Source organism: Buteo buteo, chromosome 1 (genome assembly GCF_964188355.1).
Source record: "Buteo buteo chromosome 1, bButBut1.hap1.1, whole genome shotgun sequence".
In the NCBI taxonomy this organism is placed as follows: Eukaryota; Metazoa; Chordata; class Aves; order Accipitriformes; family Accipitridae; genus Buteo; species Buteo buteo.
In genome coordinates this window covers 56047063-56060684 of record NC_134171.1, presented here as the reverse complement: position 1 = coordinate 56060684, position 13622 = coordinate 56047063, and positions in this window count along the sequence as shown.

Sequence of the window (13622 nt, the reverse complement as noted above, 5' to 3'; positions counted from 1 at the left end):
AACACCACAACGGGGGAAGATGTTTGGGCTTATCATGATAAGGGGCATGGCAGACAACCAAGCTCTCATCAGAAAGCTGGGAAACATATCTCAAAGTGACTGGCTTGTGTGACTGTATGTGTGAAGCAAAAGAGATGGGTTCAGTGGAGAGCAGAAATGAAGAACCTGTGATCCTCTCAACCCCTGAGGCGACAGAGCTTGTGGTAAAGGGAAATGTATGAACTTCCATCCTTGTGAAGGATCAGGAGAGAACTGATGTTTATATGAAGAAGACAGATTTGCTTGAAGGATATCTGTAAAGCACGGAAAGGATTTAGAAGAATATTTAGGGCTCACTCTTCTGCAAAGCTGGAGATGCTGGAATTGGCTTTAATGGGAGGTGATGAACTGACTGCAGAGAGAACTCAGTTATTTAAGAAGACTTACATGCAATGGCTCAGGTAGATGAAAAAGAAATGAAAAATCAATTCCCACTGTCTGGCTCAACAGCTCTAGTGTAATACATGTCTAAAAGATCCACTCGAGTTTTTCTAGTTACTAGCATGGCCAAAAAAAATCCCCAAAGTAGAAGTTGGTCCTTTACATGTGAGGTTTGACTATATGAGGATGCCTACGAAAATGGATCTACATTTGTAAAGCACTTTCCACTAAAGTTTGACAAAGTCTTCTGTGGACAGTCCCACCTAAATTGAGTCCTCTTCAGCTTCTGTGTCATAGTTTGTTACAGAAGTGAATGACACCCACTTCAGTGTGGAAGGAGCATGCCCACACAAATGTTTTTGAACTGCATCTGCTTTCAAATTAGTTCAGCTCATGAGTTACTAGTTATACAAGTTTTTAGGTCAAGCATATGATTCTGATCTACATGTTACAACCCAAGACTACAGAACATAACTGGCTGGCAAAGACTCTGTTTGGAGTATTGTTAGTCACTGTTAGTAAAGTCTGCGGGGCTCAGGTTTGCCAGGAGAAAGGCTCTTTCAGCACTGTTCATCTCAGGCTCAACTTGGGAAAGTCAGTCACTGTCTTCAAGGATAGAAGAATTTCCCTGAGCTCTTCCCAGAGTCCTAAGCCTGTTCAGGTAGAAGACTTGCAATATTTTGGGAGTGACCAACTGCAGCACACTGGGATTTTGGACCCAGTCCCAAACAAGAGAGGTGAGCACTAAAGAAAACAAACAAACAACGAAAAAGGTGTGGTGCAGTGTATTGACAGTTGGCTTTCTACTCTAAGATGCTGTATCAAGCAACTTATTTAACTCATATAAGAGAAAAAATACCAGAAAGAAAAAGATTTTGATCATTTTTTACAGGAAAAAGGTCTGGAGATGAGAAAACAGCATAGAAAAATGAAAATAATTATTTCTGAAAAGTAGGGGCTGAAGAGGTAGGCATTAGGTGTTTTTAAAAATCCCACGAGCAGCTTATTAGTCTTCTTAGCACTTAAATATTTAGTTTTGCATGTTTGGCTGAGGGCCTCGAGCTGCTCATGAAGGGGTCAGTCTTTTGTTTGTTATTCTGCTTATGGCACTGCTCAGAAAGGTGCCTAAATAAAAAATATTCCTCAGGTGCCCTCTATTCAGTGTGGGAAAGCTGTACCGCTGGCCAGCAAGGCTCCTGCGAGGGGAAGCGGTGGCACCATCTGGATACTTCACCCTCCAAAACCCCCAAAGCCTTTTGTGGTTTCAGAGCGACTCCACCCCACTGAAGAGGGGTGAACCATTTAACCGCACGCTGGTGTGCAGTAGACTTGGAGAAGGGCATAAAGCACACAAGCCTCTCTAGCTCAGAATGGGGAGGGCGTTTGCAGCATTGCTGGGATGCCTCAGTTGCCAGCAGCCCTCTGCTGACCCCAGGGTCTGTTTTTTCTGCTGTGCCCCGTGGTGGCAACGCTGCTGTTTGCAGCCTGCCCTTCCATTTTGGGGCGAGAGAGCGGCGCAGCACGCTGGTTATTGAATTGCTCTTGGATTTCTGTGGTGCTGGAGCGGTCCCTGGGGCTCGCCTGCTGGAGCATGCCCTGGCCCCGCTGCAGTGCTCCAGCGAGCCGGGCACTTCCAGCACATTGTGCCTACGAGCAAAGTGCTCTCCTTGGGAAGCTTTAAATATACATCTCAGGGCCTCTCTGGCACCATTAATTATGGCTCCTCAATTTCTTCAAATTAGGACTCTATATCTAATAAAATAAATGAGCTTAAAGATTGTTCTATTGATTCCCAACTGAGGCAACTTTTCAGTTTATGGCCGAGGGCAATCTATAAAACACGGGCTTTAATTAACCCCGGTGAATGCAGCTGATGTGAAATGCCAATACCCTCAAAATATTCGGCACAGACAGCTGAAGGATCTTCTCAGCTCCTTTGTGTCCACCCTGCATGCTCCCCTGGGTGAAGAGCTGCGTCAGAGGCTCTTCCCCACCGGGCTGCACCGGGGCCAGGGCCAGAAACCCCTCTGCTACCACCATCATCTTCTTTGCTGGAAGTGCCGGCTATGCCTGTTGGCGTGCCTGTCTGCCTTCATCTTGAGGGTTGCACTAGATGACCTTTAAATGTCCCTTCCAACCCAAACCACTCTATGATTCCAGGATCTTATCTGCCCATGGCTTTGCAGGTAGCCACGAGAAAGACCCACAAGCAGCCTGCTGGTGGCCTGCAAGGGACACTAGGAAGGTCCTGCTGGGACATGGGGACCCCACGCTGTGGTGGGCAGCTCTGGGGCTATTTTTCAGGCAGCAACAGGTAACCCTTTGTCCTGTTGCTGTCACATTGTGGCTGCCGCGTTGTGCTGTACCTGTTCCCTGGAAGGATAACCTGTATTAGGCAGCTCCAGGCGTTGCACAGTTTAGTCCATTATTTGAGGTTAAAGCTACTGCGGTGCCTCAGTAGGGCAGCCCCAGCAGGGGCTCTGATGTGCTTCAGGACACTCACAGGTGGCAAAATTCATTTTTTTCATCAACAGCACATGATCCAGCCTTTTCATCCACCCCTTTTGGTCCCCACGGGCAGACCTTCTACAGGAGAAAAAAAGATAAACTTTCTGCCCAACCTGTGCGAGTGCGGGGGACCATGTCACACCCGTCCCACTCCCTTGGTTTCTGCCTCTGCCCTGCCACTGCCATTGTTCCCTGTGCCATGGGACAGCCTGCGAACGGCCCTTTCCTTCAAAACCTGCCCTAGGGATTTGAACCTGCAGCATCTTTTGGGGTAGCGAGAGGAGCAGTGCTCAGGACCTCTGGCTGGCCAAGGGCGAAACACAAGCCTGTCTGTGGGAAAGCGTGCCTCGCTGCCTCGCACAGCAGGGTTTCTGCAGCAGAGATGCCAGCTTTTGGGCCACATCATAGCACTCAAGGGAACAGCACTAAACAGTGCAACTACAGAACTCACCCCCACAAAAAAACCCACTAAATAAAACTGGGAGGGAAGAGAGAGCTATGTGGGCAAAGAGCATTTTGCTGATTTTCATCTCTGCTTTCCACGATGCGTTAATTTTTTCCAGATGTGGTGCTTTCTGATAGAAAAGCAACTGTGTTATTGTGCTCTTTATTATTACTAACAACTTTCAGCTTTCTTATTACATCAGTAGGACACTTCCCTGGTCAGGGTTGCTGTTATTCTAATGAACATGGCTCATTTGTCTCCCTCCCTCCCTCCTTCCCTCCCCACTCTGCTTTTTCTCTGCTTGCTCTTTGGGTAGTAATTTGATGTGTTGAGCTCTCACCACCTCCGCTGCCCCCGGGGCTGAAGTTCTGACGATGCTAAACAATTAAAATGCAATGCAATTACAGGCAGTACAGAACAGCAGAGAATAAGCCGGCAAAAATTCAGCCGTGCATAACACTGCAGAGACTATGTGGCTGTCAGTCTCCGACTCCAGGAGATAATTTGGTTTTTTCTAAGAAGCAATAATTGAGCCTTTCGCATGTGCCACGGTTATGAACTAGTCAAAAGCCTGTTTGCTGTGCACCCAGGAGCACCAGATGGATTGGATAGTCCCCGCAGCTCTTCTGGGGGCTGCCAGCTTTACACTTCAAGCCTTTTCTTGCTCCTGTACTTGTAAGTTATTCTTCTGACAGCTTTTATGCATACGAGCGCCTTGTCTGAATTTAGCTGGTGAAGTGAGGGAGGAAGGGTGAGGAAGAGCATGCCAAATGAAACCCACGTAGCTGGGGGGAGTTCAGAGTCAGAGCTGAACTCTGCCACTTGCATCCACCCCAAGAAAAACCCATGGGAGAGACAAAACCATCTCCGACCTTCAGCCCCCAAATTACAAGCGCTGTTTGCTGCGAGTCAGGACGTGGCCGCTGGTGCCCCACGCCAGCCAGTCTGATCACACTCGGATGCTTCAAGTCCTCTTTTCATGAACCCCATGCATACCTTTCCAAGGAAGACTTGGTACCATGGAGCTCAGCAAAGAGCTGCTACTATCAAAAAAGTAATTGGAGGGAGAGTTTTCACCTGGGGTTTAAGGGCTTATGGCCGTGAAGCACACACCTGATGCAAAGGGCAGAGAGGAGCTGGTAGCAGGTACCTGCAGCCGCTCTGCACAGAGAGTGCTGAGCACCAGGCCTGCTTGGACTTGCAGGTCAAATCCCAACACTGAGCCACAGAAAACTCTAAATGCTCCCCGTCCTGCTTAGCAGAGCTCCTGCTCACGGCAGTGGGGCAAAGAGGTGGGATCAGGAGGGAAAGCACCTCCCGGGTACAAAACCCACGTGGCTGCCCAGGGCAGCTCCTGTGCCCCAGACTTGCCGGCCTTGCTTCCCACACCCTTCCCGGGTCCCTCCCTCTCATCCCAAAACCCGTGGGCATTCATTGCAGACACGGACAGCAATGACAATCCTATTGCACCACAGCCATTTAATCTCTATTCAGCGCTCTGCGTGAGGCCCCTGGCCTGGACCTCCAGGAGATGGAGATAAAATGGGACCTGGATGTGAACCAGGCCACACTTTGGTGCTGATTAAGCCAGGTGCTTTACAAGCCATGGGAAGCTCTTGTGCCATACCGTGCTTGGCCAAGGGGCTAGGAGAGATGCTGGGATGCTCACACCACAGGGGAGCTGGCCCTGAGGCACAAGCGTCCCCCATCATTTCCTTCAGGTGCCACCACTGTGTGATCACCAGGGAAATTTGGCCCCGTGCACGGCTTTCCCTCCCTCCCTCCCTCCAGGTAGGTTTCTAATTGCTGGGGCTGCTTTGCACCCTCCCCCCCATGACAATAAGTGCTGCTGTTTGCGAAGGACGGAGGCTTTGGGGCGTCTTCCATCCTCCAAAAACCTCGATGTGCTCAGGTCCCCGCTCCGTTGCCCAGGCTTGGCTGCTAGCTTAGGAGCAGGAAGGCCGAGCTGGCGGGGGGTCTGGGCAGTATCTGAGGACATCTCAGTCCCCGGTGCGCAGCCATGGTGCATCTCGCTGAGGAACTACCGCAGCCGAGGGGAAAAATTGTTTCTAACTTCTGCCAGTGTTTCTTCTCTTTTTGAGAGGTGCTGCCTTCGGCTGCTCCCTCGGGCGGTCTGCTTTTGCCATCTTCTGAAAATCCGTGGTGTTACAGGGCGGAAGGCACCTGTGGGGCTCTGGGCTGCACCCGCTGCCCTCGCGCAGCCATTAAAGCATCTGCATACTGAGAAGAGCTGTTTGTGACGGGCACCACCTGGCCCCCTCCACACAGCCACTGTTGAGCTCTGTACCTAAGAAAAATACAGTTAAAAGCTCCATTTTAAACTCAATGTTGAAGTTTGGAGCCTGACTCTCTGCTTGCTGTGCCCAGCCTGGAAACCTGTAAAAGATGCGATCTGGAATCACGCTTGTCCCCTTCAAACGGTTTCTCAAACCTCGTCATTTTTTAAACTTCTTTTAAAAAGCGTTTTAGCAGTTCTTTGCAACTTTGCTGTCCTGAAGCAGTAGCGTGTGCAGGAGCGCTACATGGCGAAGGTGGTGGATTTCTCTCCCCAGGGTGGAGTGATGTGGAAGGAGCAGCAGACACAGGAGCCGGGCAGGCCCAGAGGGGTTCAGTCTCCTGCTTGGGGTCTCGGCAGCAAAGGTAAGGGATGGCTTTTGATGAATGAATGGTGCAAATATGCCATATCTCTGGTCTGAGCTTTCAAAGTTTCACAGAAACAATTTTCCTGTGCCTACAGTTCACCGATGGTGTGAGCTGTGTGGGGATTGTGCTGTTGGTGGGATGTGCGCCGTATACTGTTTGGAGGATGCAGGAACTTGCACTGAAGCCATTCCCTTGCCATTTGTAGGCTGGAAAACACAGCCCTGCCTTTCTCTGGGTGGCTTTGCTCTCCACTGGCTATCTCGACACAGCAGGACTGGGTCAGGTGTGGTGACGCTTTGTCCACAGGCTCAGTTTCCCATCCCCACACAGGTCATAAATTAAACCCAAAGTATAAGGAGGAGAAAACCTGTCATCAAAAAAGTCAATGGCGTTGCTGTGTCCTTGGGGCAAGCGGATGTGTATTTATGTACCCAAGCATCCTCTGGTAGACTAAAATTAAAGCACGTGGCTCTGTATATTTTCTTGAACAATACCAGATGATCTGATAATATCATAGCCCTCTCTGAGGGATAGAAGGACAGATACCATTGCAAGAAAGAAGTGTGATTTGGAAAGAGGAGAGAAGGATCTTTGTTTTCTTGCACTTGCAAGAAAATTTTCTGATAAACTGCAGCTTTCAGAGGCTTGCCGTAGATTGCAGAATGAAGGTGACTTCTAGATCCAGAAATATTTGATTAAAAATATTCCAGACTTTTTTTTCTTTTTTTTTTTTTCCATTAAATGAGGGCACCTAACCAGCTGGTTTACTGTGCCAGTTTTAGGAACATGATCATTAGGATTCAGCTGCATTGCAAAGGCAATGCACTAACATAAGCTGAGCCTCAGTCATTAGGCACATATGGGTTTTATTTTCCATAGCTGGGTCTGACATATAAAATTAGTTATTTTGCCCATGTGTGTTGGAAACAGCAGGAATTAGTGCAGAGTATAAACAGCATACCTGATGGAGCAAAATAAGGAAAAGTTAATGGACATAATTACTGGAGCAAGTGTTCCAGGTATTCAAGGTGGTGTTCAGGGAAGAAGAAACCCTAACTATTATGGATAAAATAATTTCTTGGCTTTCAGAGATCCCTTTCAAATGGAGCACACTAATACTTAGAGTCTGTCTTTTCTAATTGAAAATGAGTAACATTATCCCCAAGTTACCGAGTGAATAAAAAAAGAGAGCGAAAGAGCATCACGTTGCCAAGGCATGGCATGCGTCTGTGGTGGGGATGGGGACAGCAGCTCACCAAGGCTCACATAGGCCCTGTTCCTGCTTTGCTCTTCAGGTTTAATGCCCAGGAAAACACATTTCAGGCCTAAAGTCCTGCAAGTGAAACAGATATCAAGGGAAGTTACAACTGCTGGTCATCTTTTTAGAGGATAATACTGGGATAATGTTAACTGCTCTCCTTTTATTTTTAGTTTTTCCCCTCCAAACTGTTCACCCGTGCGTGGTGTTTGCAGCTCACCTGATGCTATTTGCCAGCAGCTGCCTTACTAGAAATGTTTGGCAGACAAACTTGTTGTATCATCCTCCCAAACTGCCTCTTACCACCTCCGAGCATCACTGCCCCATTTGCTGGGGCAACAGCCAGTATGAAATGAGACCAACACCACAAAACTCCTGTGCCATTTGCATTCATCTCCCATATTAATTAAAATCGGTCTATTTTCAATTAAGCTAACTTGCAATTTCCAGCATGCCATAACAAAGTGCCAAAGAAACAGTGAAACATTCTGGTGCAAATCCTCCCTCTCCTTCAAGAGAGCTAATACAAAGCGGTCTCTGACCACCTCTGTGCACTTGCATGGGAAAAAACAGGTCCTCACTGGCATCTGATAGCAATGGCCCAAACCCTCCGATGTGTGAGCCTACAGCACAGCAGGTGTGAGCTCTCAGTCAGGTTAATTTTCTTAATTATGTATGTTTTGTTAAGCAATTCTCTGAAGTGGCACAAAATACCAGATACCTAACAAAGAAAACTAACCTCAGTCACTTCGTACAAATAAAAAGGTTACTGGGACATGAGACAATCCTGGTTTGGCTTAGCTGGAAAACCTGGAACTGCCTTGCCTATTAAAACCAGCCCGGAGCCAAAGAGGTGCCATGGGGAGAGTATGGGTCCCACAGGGCAGGAGTCTGCTCTACATACATGGGTCGAGCTGCTGGTATTTTTGGTGCTGTGCAGGTTCTGATGCAAAGCTTGGTGGGGCATTGCCTTTGCTTCTGCAAATGGGCGGGAGGTGTTAGAAACAGGAGAACCTTAAGCAAGCCACCAAAGACTGGGATATGTTCCTTTTGTTTATTCTAACCTATTGTCCTTTAATGTTAAGCCATGTCAGACAAACTAGGATGGGTGGTGATGGTCTGGGTTAAAAGGATACTGTACCTACCTGCCCCTTTCTGCCTCCTTTTCTCCTCAAAGGGAAGTTATCTTATCGCTGGCTCAGTCCTGCCATGTTAGCAGTTCCTCTGTCCAGCCTCCGAATCACACCACACAGGATTTGTGTTCGGCAACCTCTGCTTTTATATGAGCAAGCCACAAAACCAGCCACCCTCCGTTTTCCAGCAGACGGTGGGGAGGGAAGACACAGCACCGCACTGGTTTTATCACGGACCAAACTAGCTGCCAGCAATGCTTCCCATGGCGTGCTGGTGGCAAGGCACAGGCGCCAGTACTGGCCCTGAAGCCAGCACAGCAGGGGAGCTCGGATCATTAAGAAACCTGAGTCAGCTTAATTTTGTGCTGTGGAAAATGAACATGAACTTCTCTTGCAGAGGGAGCGGTGCACCAAAGCAGCTCAGTGACCAGACATATCTGCACCTGGGCGGGGAGGACTGGGCTCACGTGAGAGCCCAGCAGCACATTAGTAAGCAAAAGCTGGTTTGGCAAGCTAATGCCTTTTAATAATGCATTTTAATACCTGGATAGGAAGGTAATGTTCTTTGTAAGAACATCACTTCTGGTTATGTTGGGGTCTCTTTTCTGTACCAAACTCCCCAAGCAGATTTCTAGATGCTCAACAAACCAACAATTTCTTGCCTTTGTTTCACAGCACTGCAGGGAATGACAGCTGGTGCTCCGACTTCAACCAGCATCGCTTCCTGCTACCTGCTGTACGGCCTTCCCGAAATGCCTTTAAGGCATGGATGGCAGCTGAACTGCTTCAACGATCTCACATCCTTCTTGTTTTATTACTTTGTGAGATCTTAAAAAAGCCCAATAATAATCTTTGCCTTTTGGTATGCTCAGCCCATGCTGCCGGGCGGTATTTTGTCTTTGCCGGCAGAGACCACCAGGAGGTTGACAGCCATCCCTGTACCGATACTCTGTCGGGTTGTGTGGGGCTGTAAAAACAGTGCCGTTGGGTTTGGCCGTAGGCGGCAGGTGTTGCACAGGTGGGTTCAGGTTTTCCCAGCCTGTCAGCTGCTCCAGCAGGGCACTAGAAGAGACTCTGCCATATGAACGATGGGGATGCCCGGCACACGCTCTCTCATTGTGAGAAACATCAACAGGGAGTTTCATCAGCCTTTGCAAAAGCAGCAAAGCAGCACAACCCTCCCTGGTTTGCCACCCCAACGCTGGTGTGATGCCGGGGTGCAAAGAGCAAGCGCGGTTTCCAGCAGGCAGCACAAAGTGGTGAGGACCAGCGAGCAGCCCAGCCCAGCCCGCTGATGAACACTCAGGCGACAGCAGATGATTTCCCAGGCATGGTTTCTGTGCTGAGCGGCACGGCGTCACGCTGCCATACCTGAGCTGGCTCCGAAATGCGAAAGGCTTTGGCCGTGCTGGGGTGCTGTGCCGGCGGTGCGCTGCAAAGCCAGGCGATGAGCCTGGGAGCTGCTACACCAGCACGGCTACTCTGCTGCCGGTCATGCTCCTGGGGAGGAAGATGCTGGCTGTAATTTTGTACGCAAAATGAAATTTCTCTGTGTTTTTTCCTCATCCAAATTCACTTGCATCAAAACCTCAAGTTTAGGCAGCACAGCTGTGAAGGAATGAAAAGTTTCTTCTAACGTGATGTACAACAAAACTCGAGTGTTAGTGCATTTCTCGGTGGGCTATTTATTTGCAAGCAGGTCCATTGCTTTGGGTCTACAATCAAAAATAACACCAGTAGCCTGCATGTGCTCTCTTAAGTGATCTCTCCAGGCCTGCTTATAAAGAAAGGAAAAAAAGAAGGAAAGAAAAAAAGTATCATTCCCGCTGGAAGAAATATCCATCCCCTGTCTTTACCCAGGACTTCAGCTGGTTCCTGAGCTGCACATCAGCTCTTGAAGCACAAGGGCCTCCAGCCCTGCAGGCAGAGCCCTCGCTCTGCACCTCCACCTTCTGTGAAAAAAAGCTTATACCTGCCTGAAAAATACTACTGAAGCAGGATGGAGGTGTTACCTTTTCAGGTCATTTATTCAGCAGATGTGGTGGAGGGGAGGGAGTGCTTTGAATTTGCTTTGAGTTAGTTCTGGATATGAACACGAGGGCAAAAAGGCTTGTCAAGAGGTCTCAGTTTTTTCTAGAGGGATTTGACGTCTTGATGTGGGAGAAGGGAAACAGCCCAAAGCATTAACAAAGTTCAGCCCTGGGGCAGAGATGGAGGGAGCAGACATGATTATAAGAGCTGAACAACCTTAACTGAGAATTGCAACCAGGCACGCTGAGCTTTTTTGTACGCAAAGAAACCATTTCTGTTCCCTAACAGCCATTTATAAACCTACTGCCGTGCAGATAATCTTCCCAAAGACAACTGGGCTTGACTAAAACTTTACATCCATCCATTTTACCACAGTTACCTCATAACACAGATGTGAAATGAGCTAGGTAACAGCTATTTGTATTCGCAATAACACGCCAACCAAAACCATAACGCTTTCAGCTTTTGTTCTCCTTCCCTAAGGTAGTTTGGTGTCTTGTTTCCATCCCACTGTTTGTTGGTGGGGTTTTTTCCTTAAGACATTTCCCCTGGGAGATGCTCAAGGGAGTAGCTCTCAACCTGCATTTCACACCACAGCTGTCTCATGGGTGTGATTTTTTTTTTTTTTTTTTTTTTTTTCCAGCTGGAGTGTTTGCTAGGCTCTTGCTTGAGAAGGAAAATTTTTTTTTGCCATCTTCTGAAAACAGGATGGTTACTGAGAAAGGAATATTTACAATTTCTTTTTTATTTTTTTCCCAGCTAGATTGCCTGCTTGAGCAACCAGTGAGAACAGAGAGCATTTAGATGCCAAGAGCCACACAAACCTGTACATGCTTTTGGGAGCGTTGTGCCAGGGCCACAGCAGGAGTTTGCCAGGTAAAACAGCTCTGAAGAGGCAGCAGCTTCCACCCACTCTGAACATGTTGGCTGCCCTGAGGTGATGCCCTGAGGGGGTCATTGGGGTGGGACTGGGAATGTGTCCCCGCTTGGCTGCTGGCCCCTGCCTGTCCAGGTGACTTCTGTTCTCATCGGCTTTACGTTTGGTTTAACAGGTTGGGCAAAGGCCCATTTGCATGACAGGTTGCTGCTCGAGCAGGTGTAAAACAAGCAAACAAAATCGAAGCAGTGGTTTGGATTGAACTTCCGTGAGATCTGTTGGAAGAAGTAAATGTATAACTTACCAAATACACAACCTGTGAAATCCATAAACTGCAGTAGAGGACGAAATAATTCCTATCCTAAAAATGCCTATTAAAAAGTGCTTTTTATATAGGACAACTTGCAACAAACCTTTATCTTTTAATCCAAATAGACTAGAAATGTCAGTGTAACAATGCAACCATCTTTCACTTTTGTTTCTCCCCAGGCAGAAAGAAATTTGGCATTCTGATTGCAAATGCCCTTTAGGTCAACCCTGGGCGCATTGCATCAAGCAGCAGTGGGTAGGTAACGGTGCCTCAAGTCCATGCCGGTTTATTTTTCCCTGAGGATTCCATCCCCAGAAACCGGAAACCCCACTGATGAACTAGAAGAATTTTTCAAGGAGAAATGCAAGACGTGAAGCCCCTGTGCAGGGCTCCCACGCGGGGAAGGATATTTCAGCAGCGACAGCCCCAGAGCTGTGAAGTGCCGCGGCCAGCTGGCAGATGGAGATGTTCGCAAGCAGTGAAACCAGAGCTTGGGAAACATGTAGGTCTCACTTAGCCCTGCAGGCAATTAGAGAAAAGACCCGTGCTTTTAGCACGATGCTTTCTTCCAAAAATATGGACGGGTAGATGCCGTCGGCTCTCGCCGATGATGTGCTGTGTACCTCCCTGTGACTGACGGGGACACTTGCTGCCAGCCCACGTCAGCACCCTGGGACTGGGAGCTGCTGCTGGTTCCTCGTTCCCTCTGGAGACAATTTGCTTTTTCAGTGGGAAAGGTAGATGGCGATGGTGACGAAGATGATAGTGATGGGAATGATCATGGTGATGGTGCACTCCCCAATGGGTTGCTTAAGGTCTTCGCTCCGCTAATTAAAGTTCCCTCTGTTGAACACAACAGTTTATACCACTATATTCTTGTGATTGCCCTTAAGCTTACAGGCTTTTTAGAAGGGGAAGAGTGTCATGGGAGCTGGCAGTGCTAGTCTTGAGGTAAGGCTTTGGCTTGTGGAAGGGCTCGTGCTTTCTAAACATGCAGATTTTAGTTTGGTAGCTAAAAAAAAAACCAAACCACCAAAACCCAAAAATGAAACCCTTCCTTAACCCTCCTCCTGAATATTTACTAGTCTGTTGCTGAAAACTCTTATGAGCCTGGTTTAACTTTAACCCTAGTGAATAGCAATTAAAATGAAATCAAAGGGTTTCTTTTTTTTTTTTTTCCATAACTGGTGAAAAACTAACAATTTAGATCCTTATTTCGAGTCTCTGAAGTCTTGAAGTTTTCAGCTGTTTGGCTATTCCTCTGCCTGTGTTTCACAACAGGACTGGGACAAGGTTTGCTCTGCTCCTGGGCAAAGGGAACGGCACCTTTCCTTCCTTCCAAGGCTCTGCTCTGCTATGAAAAAGGGCATGGATCGAGAGGTGACATAGTGAAAAAAGTGAAATTAAAGTTAAATTAAATTTTGGTTTACCTTCTCACCAGTCTGCCACCAGACCTGTGTTTGGAGGGATTGGCGGGGGCTCCTGAGGTGGCAGTAACCCCGTCCCAGCCCTGCTGGATGCGGGGATGCTCCTCATGCCCTGATCCCATGGGCACTCTTGGGTCTGGGGACGATGGTGGAAATTCATCCAGCGCTGCAGAGAGCGTAAGGATATTTTCAGCTCATGCTCTATATGAGGAGGATAGTTTCTTACAAATGTCTTTGTTATTACTACTGTTGCTTTTATTGGCAAAATATTGAGTGTTTGAGGATGGGTGGAGATGACTCTCCCATTTTCCCCAGTCCTGTGTCTGGGAGTTGAAGCAAAGGCTCATTTTGGTTGTCATATTTGCATCCTTCACTTCTCATGCTCAGTGCCTGGAGACTGCTATGAGGTAATTATTAATATATTAAATATATATTTGGAATTGCTCTAGTACCTTAGCATTTTTATATCAAGTGTTAAATCTCCTTTAGGCTTTTTTCTTACCTAAACCTCTGCCCTTTGGAGCCAACGTTTTTGGAAAGCAAAAGCTT